Below are 17733 nucleotides of genomic sequence, written 5' to 3' on the forward strand. Positions count from 1 at the left end.
CATACATTCACTTTTTCATATTTACCACCTCATATTTCACTTCTTCTGCATTCACGACACCATACATTCACTTTGTCACATTTACCACCTCATATTTTACTTCTTCTGCATTCATTTCATTCATTCACTTTGCCACATTTACCACCTCATATTTTACTTCTTCTGCATTCAATTCAGCATGCATTCACTTTGCCACATTTACCACCTCATATTTTACTTATTCTGCATTAACTTCACCATGCACTCACTTTTTCACATTTATCACCTCATATTTTACTTCATCTGCATTCACTTCAACATACATTCACTTTGCCACATGTACCTCCCCATACATTACATCTTCTGCATTCAGTTCACCATACATTCACTTTTTCATATTTACCACCTCATATTTCACTTCTTTAGCATTCACTTTATCATGCATTCACTTTGACACATTTACCACCTGTTATTTTACTTCTTCTGCATTCACTTCACCATGCATTCACTTTGACACATTTACCACCTCTTATATTACTTCTTCTGCATTCACTTCATCATGCATTCACTTTGACACATTTACCACCTCTTATTTTACTTCTTCTGCATTCACTTCACCATACATTCACTTTTTCATATTTACCACCTCATATTTCACTTCTTCTGCATTCACGACACCATACATTCACTTTGTCACATTTACCACCTCATATTTTACTTCTTCTGCATTCATTTCATTCATTCACTTTGCCACATTTACCACCCCATAGTTCACTTCTTCTGCATTCACTTCACCATGCATTAACGTTGTCACATTTACCACCTCATATTTTACTTCTTCTGCATTCACTTTACCAACATTCACATTTACCATACATTCACGTTGTCACATTTACCTTCCCATACTTTACTTCTACTGCTTTCACTTCACCATGCACTCACATTGCCACATTTACACCTCATATTTTATTTCTTCTGCTTTCACTTCACCATGCACTCACATTACCAGATTTACCACCTTATATTTTACTTCTTCTGCATTCTATTCAGCATGAATTCACTTTGCCAAATTTACCACCCCATAGTTTACTTCTTCTGCATTCACTTCACCATGCATTAACGTTGCCACATTTACCACCTCATATCTTACTTCTTCTGCATTCACTTCAACATACATTCACTTTGCCACATGTACCTCCCCTTACATTACTTCTTCTGCATCCACTTCACCATGCATTTACTTTGCCACATTTACCACCCCATATTTTACTTCTTCTGCATTCACTTCACCGTGCATCACTTTGTCACATTTACCCCCTCATATTTTACTTCTTCTGCTTTCACTTCACCATGCACTTACATTGCCACATTTACCACATCATATTTGACTTCTTCTGGATTCAATTCAGCATGCATTCACTTTGCCACATTTACCTCCCCCTAATTTACTTCTTCTGTATTCACTACACCATACATTCACTTTGTCACATTTACCACCTCACATTTTATTAATTCTGTATCCGCTTCACCATGCATCCACTTTGCCATGTTTACCTCCTCATACTTTACTTCTTCTGCATTCACTTCACCATGCACTAACCTTTCCATATTTACCACCTCATATTTTACTTCTTCTGCATTCAATTCAGCATGCACTCACATTGCCACATTTACCACCTCATATTTTACTTCTTCTGCATTCAATTCAGCATGCATTCACTTTGCCACGTTTACCTCCCCCTAATTTACTTCTTCTGCATTCAGTACACCATACATTCACTTTGTCACATTTGCCACCTCATATTTTACTTCTTCTGCATTCGCTTCAGCATGCATTAACTTTGCCACATTTACCTCCACCTGATTTACTTCTTTTGCATTCAATTCAGCATGCACTCATTTTGTCACATTTACCCCCTCATATTTGACTTCTTCTGCATTCACTTTACCATGCACTCACTTTGCCACATTTACGTTCCCATACTTTACTTCTTCTGCATTCAGTTCACCATACATTCACTTTGTCACATTTACGTTCCCATACTTTACTTCTTCTGCAATCACTTCACCATACATTCACTTTGTCACATTTACCTCCCATACATTATTTCTTCTGCATTCACTTCACCATACATTCACTTTGTCACATTTACATCCTCCATATTCACTTCTTCTGCATTCACTTCACCATACATTCACTTTTTCATATTTACCACCTCATATTTCACTTCTTTTGCATTCACTTCATCATGCATTCACTTTGACACATTTACCACCTGTTATTTTACTTCTTCTGCATTCACTTCACCATGCATTCACTTTGACACATTTACCACCTCTTATATTACTTCTTCTGCATTCACTTCATCATGCATTCACTTTGACACATTTACCACCTCTTATTTTACTTCTTCTGCATTCACTTCACCATACATTCACTTTTTCATATTTACCACCTCATATTTCACTTCTTCTGCATTCACGACACCATACATTCACTTTGTCACATTTACCACCTCACATTTGACTTCTTCTGCTTTCACTTCACTATGCACTCACATTGCCACATTAACCTCCCCATACCTTACGTATTCTGCATTCACTTCACCATGTATTCACTTTGCCACATTAACCACCTCATATTTTACTTCTTCTCCATTCACTTCACTATGCATTCACTTTGTCACATTTACCACCTGATATTCTACTCCTTCTGCATTCAATTCAGCATGCATTCACTTTGCCACTTTTACCACCTCATATTTTACTTCTTCTACTTTCACTTCACCATGCACTTACATTGCCACATTTACCACCTCATATTTTATTTCTTCTGCATTCAATTCAGCATGCATTCATTTTGTCACATTTACCACTCATATTTGACTTCTTCTGCATTCGCTTCACCATGCATTCACTTCGCCACATTTACCACCCCATAGTTTTCTTCTTCTGCATTCACTTCACCATGAATTAATGTTGTCACATTTACCACCTCATATTTTACTTCTTCTGTATTTAATTCAGCATGCCTTCACTTTGTCACATTTACCACCTCATATTTTACTTCTTCTACTTTCACTTCACCATGCACTTACATTGCCACATTTACCACCTCATATTTTATTTCTTCTGCATTCAATTCAGCATGCATTCATTTTGTCACATTTACCCCTCATATTTGACTTCTTCTGCATTCGCTTCACCATGCATTCACTTCGCCACATTTACCACCCCATAGTTTTCTTCTTCTGCATTCACTTCACCATGAATTAATGTTGTCACATTTACCACCTCATATTTTACTTCTTCTGTATTTAATTCGGCATGCATTCACTTTGCCACATTTATCACCTCACATTTGACTTCTTCTGCTTTCACTTCACCATGCAATTACATTGCCACATTTACCACCTCATATTTCACTTCTTCTGCATTCAATTCACCATGCACTCACTTTGACACATTTACCACCTCATATTTTACTTCTTCTGCATTCAATTCAGCATGCATTCACTTTGCCACATTAACCACCTCATATTTTACTTCTTCTGCATTCGCTTCACCAAGCATTCACTTCGCCACATTTACCACCTCATATCTTACTTCTTCTGCATTCACTTCAACATACATTCACTTTGCCATATGCACCTCCCCATACATTACTGCTTCTGCATTCACTTCACTATACATTCACTTTACCACATTTAACACCCCATAGTTTACTTCTTCTGCATTCACTTCACCATGCATTAATGTTGCCACATTTACCACCTCATATCTTACTTCTTCTGCATTCACTTCAACATACATTTACTTTGCCACATGTACCTCCCCATACATTAATTCTTCTGCATTCAATTCACCATACATTCACTTTGCCACATTTACCACCCCATAGTTTAGTTCTTCTGCATTCACTTCACCATGCATTAACGTTGTCACATTTACCACCTCATATTTTAATTCTTCTGCATTCACTTCACCATGCATTCACTTCGCCACATGTACCTCCCCATACATGACTTCGTCTGCATTCACTTCACCGTGCACTCACATTGCCACATTTACCCCCTCATATTTTACTTCTTCTGCATTCACTTCACCATGCATTCTCTTCGCCACATTTACCTCCCCATACATTACTTCTTCTGCATTCACTTCACCATACACTCACTTTGTCACATTTACCACCTCATATTTGACTTCTTCTGCATTCAATTCAGCATGCATTCACTTTGCCACTTTTACCCCACCCTAATGTACTTCTTCTGCATTCAATTCAGCATGCATTCACTTTGTCACATTTACCCCCTCATATTTTAATTCTTCTGCATTCGCTTCACCGTGCATTCACTTTGCCACATTTACCATTTTATATTTGACTTCTTCTGCATTCACTTTACCATACATTCACATACACCATACATTCACATTGTCACATTTCCCTCCCAATACTTTACTTCTTCTCCATTCACTTCACCATACATTCACTCTGTCACATTTACCTTCCAATACTTTACTTCTTCTGCAATCACTTCACCATACATTCACTTTGTCACATTTACTTCCTCATACATTACTTGTTCTGCATTCACTTCACCATACATTCACTTTGTCATATGTAACTCATCATACATTACTTCTTCTGTATTCACTTCACCATGCACTCACTCTGCCACATTTACCACTTCATATTTTACTTCTTCTGCATTAATTTCAACATGCATTCACTTTGCCACATTTACCTCCCCCTAATTCACTTTGTCTGCATTCACTACACCATACATTCACTTTGTCACATTTACCACCTCACATTTTACTACTTCTGCATTCGCTTCACCATGCCTTCACTTTGCCACATTTACCACCTCGTATTTGACTTCTTCTACATTCACTTCACCATGCACTCACTTTGCCACATTTACCACCTCATATTTTACTTCTTCTGTATTCAATTCAGCATGCATTCACTTTGCCACATTTACCTCATCATACTTTACTTCTTCTGCATTCACTTCACCATGCACTCACTTTGCCACATTTACCATATCATATTTTACTTCTTCTGCATTCAATTCAGCATGCATTCACTGTGTCACATTTACCCCCCCTAATTTAATTCTTCTGCATTCACTACACCATACATTCACTTTGTCACATTTACCATCTCATATTTTACTTCTTCTGCATTCACTTCACCATGCACTAACTTTTCCACATTTATCTCCTCATATTTTACTTCTTCTGCATTCAATTCAGCATGCATTAACTTTGCCACATTTACCTCCACCTAATGTACTTCTTCTGCATTCAATTCAGCATGCATTCATTTTGTCACATTTACCCCCTCATATTTTACTTCTTCTGCTTTCACTTCACCATGCACTTCATTGCCACATTTACCACCTCATATTTTACTTCTTCTGCATTCAATTCAGCATGCATTCACTTTGCCACATTTACCTCACCCTAATTTACTTCTTCTGCATTCAATTCAGAATGCATTCATTTTGTCACATTTACCCCTCATATTTTACTTCTTCTGCATTCGCTTCACCATGCATTCACTTCGCCACATTTACCACCTCATATCTTACTTCTTCTGCATTCACTTCAACATACATTCACTTTGCCACATGTACCTCCCCATACATTACTGCTTCTGCATTCACTTCACCATACATTCACTTTACCACATTTACCACCCCATAGTTTACTTCTTCTGCATTCACTTCACCATGCATTAACGTTGTCACATTTACCACCTCATATTTTATTTCTTCTGCATTCAATTCAGCATGCATTCATTTTGTCACATTTAACCCTCATATTTGACTTCTTCTGCATTCGCTTCACCATGCATTCACTTCGCCACATTTACCACCCCATAGTTTTCTTCTTCTGCATTCACTTCACCATGAATTAATGTTGTCACATTTACCACCTCATATTTTACTTCTTCTGTATTTAATTCGGCATGCATTCACTTTGCCACATTTATCACCTCACATTTGACTTCTTCTGCTTTCACTTCACCATGCAATTACATTGCCACATTTACCACCTCATATTTCACTTCTTCTGCATTCAATTCACCATGCACTCACTTTGACACATTTACCACCTCATATTTTACTTCTTCTGCATTCAATTCAGCATGCATTCACTTTGCCACATTAACCACCTCATATTTTACTTCTTCTGCATTCGCTTCACCAAGCATTCACTTCGCCACATTTACCACCTCATATCTTACTTCTTCTGCATTCACTTCAACATACATTCACTTTGCCATATGCACCTCCCCATACATTACTGCTTCTGCATTCACTTCACTATACATTCACTTTACCACATTTAACACCCCATAGTTTACTTCTTCTGCATTCACTTCACCATGCATTAATGTTGCCACATTTACCACCTCATATCTTACTTCTTCTGCATTCACTTCAACATACATTTACTTTGCCACATGTACCTCCCCATACATTAATTCTTCTGCATTCAATTCACCATACATTCACTTTGCCACATTTACCACCCCATAGTTTAGTTCTTCTGCATTCACTTCACCATGCATTAACGTTGTCACATTTACCACCTCATATTTTAATTCTTCTGCATTCACTTCACCATGCATTCACTTCGCCACATGTACCTCCCCATACATGACTTCGTCTGCATTCACTTCACCGTGCACTCACATTGCCACATTTACCCCCTCATATTTTACTTCTTCTGCATTCACTTCACCATGCATTCTCTTCGCCACATTTACCTCCCCATACATTACTTCTTCTGCATTCACTTCACCATACACTCACTTTGTCACATTTACCACCTCATATTTGACTTCTTCTGCATTCAATTCAGCATGCATTCACTTTGCCACTTTTACCTCACCCTAATGTACTTCTTCTGCATTCAATTCAGCATGCATTCACTTTGTCACATTTACCCCCTCATATTTTAATTCTTCTGCATTCGCTTCACCGTGCATTCACTTTGCCACATTTACCATTTCATATTTGACTTCTTCTGCATTCACTTTACCATACATTCACATACACCATACATTCACATTGTCACATTTCCCTCCCAATACTTTACTTCTTCTCCATTCACTTCACCATACATTCACTCTGTCACATTTACCTTCCAATACTTTACTTCTTCTGCAATCACTTCACCATACATTCACTTTGTCACATTTACTTCCTCATACATTACTTGTTCTGCATTCAGTTCACCATACATTCACTTTGTCATATGTAACTCATCATACATTACTTCTTCTGTATTCACTTCACCATGCACTCACTCTGCCACATTTACCACTTCATATTTTACTTCTTCTGCATTAATTTCAACATGCATTCACTTTGCCACATTTACCTCCCCCTAATTTACTTTGTCTGCATTCACTACACCATACATTCACTTTGTCACATTTACCACCTCACATTTTACTACTTCTGCATTCGCTTCACCATGCCTTCACTTTGCCACATTTACCACCTCGTATTTGACTTCTTCTACATTCACTTCACCATGCACTCACTTTGCCACATTTACCACCTCATATTTTACTTCTTCTGTATTCAATTCAGCATGCATTCACTTTGCCACATTTACCTCATCATACTTTACTTCTTCTGCATTCACTTCACCATGCACTCACTTTGCCACATTTACCATATCATATTTTACTTCTTCTGCATTCAATTCAGCATGCATTCACTGTGTCACATTTACCCCCCCTAATTTAATTCTTCTGCATTCACTACACCATACATTCACTTTGTCACATTTACCATCTCATATTTTACTTCTTCTGCATTCACTTCACCATGCACTAACTTTTCCACATTTATCTCCTCATATTTTACTTCTTCTGCATTCAATTCAGCATGCATTAACTTTGCCACATTTACCTCCACCTAATGTACTTCTTCTGCATTCAATTCAGCATGCATTCATTTTGTCACATTTACCCCCTCATATTTTACTTCTTCTGCTTTCACTTCACCATGCACTTCATTGCCACATTTACCACCTCATATTTTACTTCTTCTGCATTCAATTCAGCATGCATTCACTTTGCCACATTTACCTCACCCTAATTTACTTCTTCTGCATTCAATTCAGAATGCATTCATTTTGTCACATTTACCCCTCATATTTTACTTCTTCTGCATTCGCTTCACCATGCATTCACTTCGCCACATTTACCACCTCATATCTTACTTCTTCTGCATTCACTTCAACATACATTCACTTTGCCACATGTACCTCCCCATACATTACTGCTTCTGCATTCACTTCACCATACATTCACTTTACCACATTTACCACCCCATAGTTTACTTCTTCTGCATTCACTTCACCATGCATTAACGTTGCCACATTTACCACCTCATATCTTACTTCTTCTGCATTCACTTCAACATACATTCACTTTGCCACATGTACCTCCCCATACATTACTTCTTCTGCATCCACTTCACCATGCATTTACTTTGCCACATTTACCACCCCATATTTTACTTCTTCTGCATTCACTTCACCGTGCATCACTTTGTCACATTTACCCCCTCATATTTTACTTCTTCTGCTTTCACTTCACCATGCACTTACATTGCCACATTTACCACATCATATTTGACTTCTTCTGGATTCAATTCAGCATGCATTCACTTTGCCACATTTACCTCCCCCTAATTTACTTCTTCTGTATTCACTACACCATACATTCACTTTGTCACATTTACCACCTCACATTTTATTAATTCTGTATCCGCTTCACCATGCATCCACTTTGCCATGTTTACCTCCTCATACTTTACTTCTTCTGCATTCACTTCACCATGCACTAACCTTTCCATATTTACCACCTCATATTTTACTTCTTCTGCATTCAATTCAGCATGCACTCACATTGCCACATTTACCACCTCATATTTTACTTCTTCTGCATTCAATTCAGCATGCATTCACTTTGCCACGTTTACCTCCCCCTAATTTACTTCTTCTGCATTCAGTACACCATACATTCACTTTGTCACATTTGCCACCTCATATTTTACTTCTTCTGCATTCGCTTCAGCATGCATTAACTTTGCCACATTTACCTCCACCTGATTTACTTCTTCTGCATTCAATTCAGCATGCACTCATTTTGTCACATTTACCCCCTCATATTTGACTTCTTCTGCATTCACTTTACCATGCACTCACTTTGCCACATTTACGTTCCCATACTTTACTTCTTCTGCATTCAGTTCACCATACATTCACTTTGTCACATTTACGTTCCCATACTTTACTTCTTCTGCAATCACTTCACCATACATTCACTTTGCCACATGTACCTCCCCATACATTACATCTTCTGCATTTAGTTCACCATACATTCACTTTGCCACATTTACCACCCCATAGTTCACTTCTTCTGCATTCACTTCACCATGCATTAACGTTGTCACATTTACCACCTCATATTTTACTTCTTCTGCATTCACTTTACCAACATTCACATTTACCATACATTCACGTTGTCACATTTACCTTCCCATACTTTACTTCTACTGCTTTCACTTCACCATGCACTCACATTGCCACATTTACACCTCATATTTTATTTCTTCTGCTTTCACTTCACCATGCACTCACATTACCAGATTTACCACCTTATATTTTACTTCTTCTGCATTCTATTCAGCATGAATTCACTTTGCCAAATTTACCACCTCATGTTTTACTTCTTCTGCATTAACTTCACCATGTATACACTTACCACATTTACCACCTGATATTTTACTCCTTCTGCATTCAATTCAGCATGCATTCACTTTGCCACTTTTACTTCCCCCTAATTTACTTCTTCTGTATTTAATTCAGCATGCCTTCACTTTGCCACATTTACCACCTCATATTTTACTTCTTTTGCTTTCACTTCACCATGTACTTACATTACCACATTTACCACCTCATATTTTATTTCTTCTGCATTCAATTCAGAATGCACTCACTTTGCCACAATTACCACCTCATATATTACTTCTTCTGCATTCAATTCAGCAAGCATTAACTTTGCCACATTTAAATCCACCTAATTTACTTCTTCTGCATTCAATTCAGCATGCATTCATTTTGTCACATTTACCCCCTCATATTTTACTTCTTCTGCTTTCACTTCACCATGCACTCACATTGCCACATTTACCAACTCATATTTTACTTCTTCTGCATTCAATTCAGCATGCATTCACTTTGCCACATTTACCACCTCATATTTTACTTATTCTGCATTAACTTCACCATGCACTCACCTTGACACATTTACCACCTCATATTTTACTTCTTCTGCATTCAATTCAGCATGCACTCACTTTGCCACATTTACTTCCCCCTAATTTACTTCTTCTGCATTCAATTCAGAATGTATTCATTTTGTCACATTTACCCCTCATATTTGACTTCTTCTGCATTCGCTTCACCATGCATTCACTTCGCCACATTTACCACCCCATAGTTTTCTTATTCTGCATTCACTTCACCATGAATTAACGTTGTCACATTTACCACCTCATATTTTACTTCTTCTGCATTTAATTCAGCATGCATTCACTTTGCCACATTTATCACCTCACATTTGACTTCTTCTGCTTTCACTTCACCATGCACTCACATTGCCACATTAACCGCCTCATATTGTATTTCTTCTGCATTCACTTCACTATGCATTCACTTTGTCACATTTACCACCTCATATTTTATTTCTTCTGCATTCACTTCAACATACATTCACTTTGCCACATGTACCTCCCCATACATTACTTCTTCTGCATTCACTTCACCATGTATTCACTTTGCACATTAACCACCTCATATTTTACTTCTTCTGCATTCACTTCACTATGCATTCACTTTGTCACATTTACCACCTGATATTTTACTCCTTCTGCATTCAATTCAGCATGCATTCACTTTGCCACTTTTACCTCCTCCTAATTTACTTCTTCTGTATTTAATTCAGCATGCCTTCACTTTGCCACATTTACCACCTCATATTTTACTTCTTCTGCATTCAATTCAGAATGCACTCACTTTGCCACAATTACCACCTCATATTTCACTTCTTCTGCATTCAATTCAGCATGCATTAATTTTGTCACATTTACCCCTCATATGTTACTTCTTCTGCATTCGCTTCACCATGCATTCACTTCGCCACATTTACCACCTCATATCTTACTTCTTCTGCATTCACTTCAACATACATTCACTTTGTCACATGTACTTCCCCATACATTAATTCTTCTGCATTCACTTCACCATACATTCACTTTGCCACATTTACCACCCCATAGTTTAGTTCTTCTGCATTCGCTTCACCATGCATTCACTTCGCCACATTTACCACCTCATATCTTACTTCTTCTGCATTCACTTCAACATACATTCACTTTGCCACATGTACCTCCCCATACTTTACTTCTACTGCATTCACTTCACCATGCACTCACATTACCACGTTTACCTCCCCATACCTTACGTATTCTGCATTCACTTCACCATGTATTCACTTTGCCACATTAACCACCTCATATTTTACTTCTTCAGCATTCACTTCACTATGCATTCACTTTGCCACATTTACCACCCCATATTTTACGTCTTCTGCATTCACTTCGCCATGCATTCACTTTGTCACATTTACCACCTGATATTTTTACTCCTTCTACATTCAATTCAGCATGCATTCACTTTGCCACTTTTACCTCTCCCTAATTTACTTCTTCTGCATTCAATTCAGCATGCATTCATTTTGTCACATTTACCCCCTCATATTTTACTTCTTCTGCATTCGCTTCACCATGCATTCACTTCGCCACATTTACCACCCCATAGTTTTCTTCTTCTGCATTCACTTCACCATGAATTATTGTTGTCACATTTACCACCTCATATTTTACTTCTTCTGTATTTAATTCGGCATGCATTCACTTTGCCACATTTATCACCTCACATTTGACTTCTTCTGCTTTCACTTCACCATGCAATTACATTGCCACATTTACCACCTCATATTTCACTTCTTCTGCATTCAATTCACCATGCACTCACTTTGACACATTTACCACCTCATATTTTACTTATTCTGCATTCAATTCAGCATGCATTCACTTTGCCACATTAACCACCTCATATTTTACTTCTTCTGCATTCGCTTCACCAAGCATTCACTTCGCCACATTTACCACCTCATATCTTACTTCTTCTGCATTCACTTCAACATACATTCACTTTGCCATATGCACCTCCCCATACATTACTGCTTCTGCATTCACTTCACTATACATTCACTTTACCACATTTAACACCCCATAGTTTACTTCTTCTGCATTCACTTCACCATGCATTAATGTTGCCACATTTACCACCTCATATCTTACTTCTTCTGCATTCACTTCAACATACATTTACTTTGCCACATGTACCTCCCCATACATTAATTCTTCTGCATTCAATTCACCATACATTCACTTTGGCACATTTACCACCCCATAGTTTAGTTCTTCTGCATTCACTTCACCATGCATTAACGTTGTCACATTTACCACCTCATATTTTAATTCTTCTGCATTCACTTCACCATGCATTCACTTCGCCACATGTACCTCCCCATACATGACTTCGTCTGCATTCACTTCACCGTGCACTCACATTGCCACATTTACCCCCTCATATTTTACTTCTTCTGCATTCACTTCACCATGCATTCTCTTCGCCACATTTACCTCCCCATACATTACTTCTTCTGCATTCACTTCACCATGCACTCACTTTGTCACATTTACCACCTCATATTTGACTTCTTCTGCATTCAATTCAGCATGCATTCACTTTGCCACTTTTACCTCACCCTAATGTACTTCTTCTGCATTCAATTCAGCATGCATTCACTTTGTCACATTTACCCCCTCATATTTTAATTCTTCTGCATTCGCTTCACCGTGCATTCACTTTGCCACATTTACCATTTCATATTTGACTTCTTCTGCATTCACTTTACCATACATTCACATACACCATACATTCACATTGTCACATTTCCCTCCCAATACTTTACTTCTTCTCCATTCACTTCACCATACATTCACTCTGTCACATTTACCTTCCAATACTTTACTTCTTCTGCAATCACTTCACCATACATTCACTTTGTCACATTTACTTCCTCATACATTACTTGTTCTGCATTCACTTCACCATACATTCACTTTGTCACATGTAACTCATCATACATTACTTCTTCTGTATTCACTTCACCATGCACTCACTCTGCCACATTTACCACTTCATATTTTACTTCTTCTGCATTAATTTCAACATGCATTCACTTTGCCACATTTACCTCCCCCTAATTTACTTTGTCTGCATTCACTACACCATACATTCACTTTGTCACATTTACCACCTCACATTTTACTACTTCTGCATTCGCTTCACCATGCCTTCACTTTGCCACATTTACCACCTCGTATTTGACTTCTTCTACATTCACTTCACCATGCACTCACTTTGCCACATTTACCACCTCATATTTTACTTCTTCTGTATTCAATTCAGCATGCAATCACTTTGCCACATTTACCTCATCATACTTTACTTCTTCTGCATTCACTTCACCATGCACTCACTTTGCCACATTTACCATATCATATTTTACTTCTTCTGCATTCAATTCAGCATGCATTCACTGTGTCACATTTACCCCCCCTAATTTAATTCTTCTGCATTCACTACACCATACATTCACTTTGTCACATTTACCATCTCATATTTTACTTCTTCTGCATTCACTTCACCATGCACTAACTTTTCCACATTTATCTCCTCATATTTTACTTCTTCTGCATTCAATTCAGCATGCATTAACTTTGCCACATTTACCTCCACCTAATGTACTTCTTCTGCATTCAATTCAGCATGCATTCATTTTGTCACATTTACCCCCTCATATTTTACTTCTTCTGCTTTCACTTCACCATGCACTTCATTGCCACATTTACCACCTCATATTTTACTTCTTCTGCATTCAATTCAGCATGCATTCACTTTGCCACATTTACCTCACCCTAATTTACTTCTTCTGCATTCAATTCAGAATGCATTCATTTTGTCACATTTACCCCTCATATTTTACTTCTTCTGCATTCGCTTCACCATGCATTCACTTCGCCACATTTACCACCTCATATCTTATTTCTTCTGCATTCACTTCAACATACATTCACTTTGCCACATGTACCTCCCCATACATTACTGCTTCTGCATTCACTTCACCATACATTCACTTTACCACATTTACCACCCCATAGTTTACTTCTTCTGCATTCACTTCACCATGCATTAACGTTGCCACATTTACCACCTCATATCTTACTTCTTCTGCATTCACTTCAACATACATTCACTTTGCCACATGTACCTCCCCTTACATTACTTCTTCTGCATCCACTTCACCATGCATTTACTTTGCCACATTTACCACCCCATATTTTACTTCTTCTGCATTCACTTCACCGTGCATCACTTTGTCACATTTACCCCCTCATATTTTACTTCTTCTGCTTTCACTTCACCATGCACTTACATTGCCACATTTACCACATCATATTTGACTTCTTCTGGATTCAATTCAGCATGCATTCACTTTGCCACATTTACCTCCCCCTAATTTACTTCTTCTGTATTCACTACACCATACATTCACTTTGTCACATTTACCACCTCACATTTTATTAATTCTGTATCCGCTTCACCATGCATCCACTTTGCCATGTTTACCTCCTCATACTTTACTTCTTCTGCATTCACTTCACCATGCACTAACCTTTCCATATTTACCACCTCATATTTTACTTCTTCTGCATTCAATTCAGCATGCACTCACATTGCCACATTTACCACCTCATATTTTACTTCTTCTGCATTCAATTCAGCATGCATTCACTTTGCCACGTTTACCTCCCCCTAATTTACTTCTTCTGCATTCAGTACACCATACATTCACTTTGTCACATTTGCCACCTCATATTTTACTTCTTCTGCATTCGCTTCAGCATGCATTAACTTTGCCACATTTACCTCCACCTGATTTACTTCTTCTGCATTCAATTCAGCATGCACTCATTTTGTCACATTTACCCCCTCATATTTGACTTCTTCTGCATTCACTTTACCATGCACTCACTTTGCCACATTTACGTTCCCATACTTTACTTCTTCTGCATTCAGTTCACCATACATTCACTTTGTCACATTTACGTTCCCATACTTTACTTCTTCTGCAATCACTTCACCATACATTCACTTTGTCACATTTACCTCCCATACATTATTTCTTCTGCATTCACTTCACCATACATTCACTTTGTCACATTTACATCCTCCATATTCACTTCTTCTGCATTCACTTCACCATACATTCACTTTTTCATATTTACCACCTCATATTTCACTTCTTTTGCATTCACTTCATCATGCATTTACTTTGACACATTTACGACCTGTTATTTTACTTCTTCTGCATTCACTTCACCATGCATTCACTTTGACACATTTACCACCTCTTATATTACTTCTTCTGCATTCACTTCATCATGCATTCACTTTGACACATTTACCACCTCTTATTTTACTTCTTCTGCATTCACTTCACCATACATTCACTTTTTCATATTTACCACCTCATATTTCACTTCTTCTGCATTCACGACACCATACATTCACTTTGTCACATTTACCACCTCATATTTTACTTCTTCTGCATTCATTTCATTCATTCACTTTGCCACATTTACCACCTCATATTTTACTTCTTCTGCATTCAATTCAGCATGCATTCACTTTGCCACATTTACCACCTCATATTTTACTTATTCTGCATTAACTTCACCATGCACTCACTTTTTCACATTTATCACCTCATATTTTACTTCATCTGCATTCACTTCAACATACATTCACTTTGCCACATGTACCTCCCCATACATTACATCTTCTGCATTCAGTTCACCATACATTCACTTTTTCATATTTACCACCTCATATTTCACTTCTTTAGCATTCACTTTATCATGCATTCACTTTGACACATTTACCACCTGTTATTTTACTTCTTCTGCATTCACTTCACCATGCATTCACTTTGACACATTTACCACCTCTTATATTACTTCTTCTGCATTCACTTCATCATGCATTCACTTTGACACATTTACCACCTCTTATTTTACTTCTTCTGCATTCACTTCACCATACATTCACTTTTTCATATTTACCACCTCATATTTCACTTCTTCTGCATTCACGACACCATACATTCACTTTGTCACATTTACCACCTCATATTTTACTTCTTCTGCATTCATTTCATTCATTCACTTTGCCACATTTACCACCCCATAGTTCACTTCTTCTGCATTCACTTCACCATGCATTAACGTTGTCACATTTACCACCTCATATTTTACTTCTTCTGCATTCACTTTACCAACATTCACATTTACCATACATTCACGTTGTCACATTTACCTTCCCATACTTTACTTCTACTGCTTTCACTTCACCATGCACTCACATTGCCACATTTACACCTCATATTTTATTTCTTCTGCTTTCACTTCACCATGCACTCACATTACCAGATTTACCACCTTATATTTTACTTCTTCTGCATTCTATTCAGCATGAATTCACTTTGCCAAATTTACCACCTCATGTTTTACTTCTTCTGCATTAACTTCACCATGTATACACTTACCACATTTACCACCTGATATTTTACTCCTTCTGCATTCAATTCAGCATGCATTCACTTTGCCACTTTTACTTCCCCCTAATTTACTTCTTCTGTATTTAATTCAGCATGCCTTCACTTTGCCACATTTACCACCTCATATTTTACTTCTTTTGCTTTCACTTCACCATGTACTTACATTACCACATTTACCACCTCATATTTTATTTCTTCTGCATTCAATTCAGAATGCACTCACTTTGCCACAATTACCACCTCATATATTACTTCTTCTGCATTCAATTCAGCAAGCATTAACTTTGCCACATTTAAATCCACCTAATTTACTTCTTCTGCATTCAATTCAGCATGCATTCATTTTGTCACATTTACCCCCTCATATTTTACTTCTTCTGCTTTCACTTCACCATGCACTCACATTGCCACATTTACCAACTCATATTTTACTTCTTCTGCATTCAATTCAGCATGCATTCACTTTGCCACATTTACCACCTCATATTTTACTTATTCTGCATTAACTTCACCATGCACTCACCTTGACACATTTACCACCTCATATTTTACTTCTTCTGCATTCAATTCAGCATGCACTCACTTTGCCACATTTACTTCCCCCTAATTTACTTCTTCTGCATTCAATTCAGAATGTATTCATTTTGTCACATTTACCCTCATATTTGACTTCTTCTGCATTCGCTTCACCATGCATTCACTTCGCCACATTTACCACCCCATAGTTTTCTTATTCTGCATTCACTTCACCATGAATTAACGTTGTCACATTTACCACCTCATATTTTACTTCTTCTGCATTTAATTCAGCATGCATTCACTTTGCCACATTTATCACCTCACATTTGACTTCTTCTGCTTTCACTTCACCATGCACTCACATTGCCACATTAACCACCTGT

The sequence above is a fragment of the Ambystoma mexicanum genome, chromosome 14 (assembly GCF_040938575.1).
Source record: "Ambystoma mexicanum isolate Mex_15411 chromosome 14, UKY_AmexF1_1, whole genome shotgun sequence".
Lineage (NCBI taxonomy): Eukaryota > Metazoa > Chordata > Amphibia > Caudata > Ambystomatidae > Ambystoma > Ambystoma mexicanum.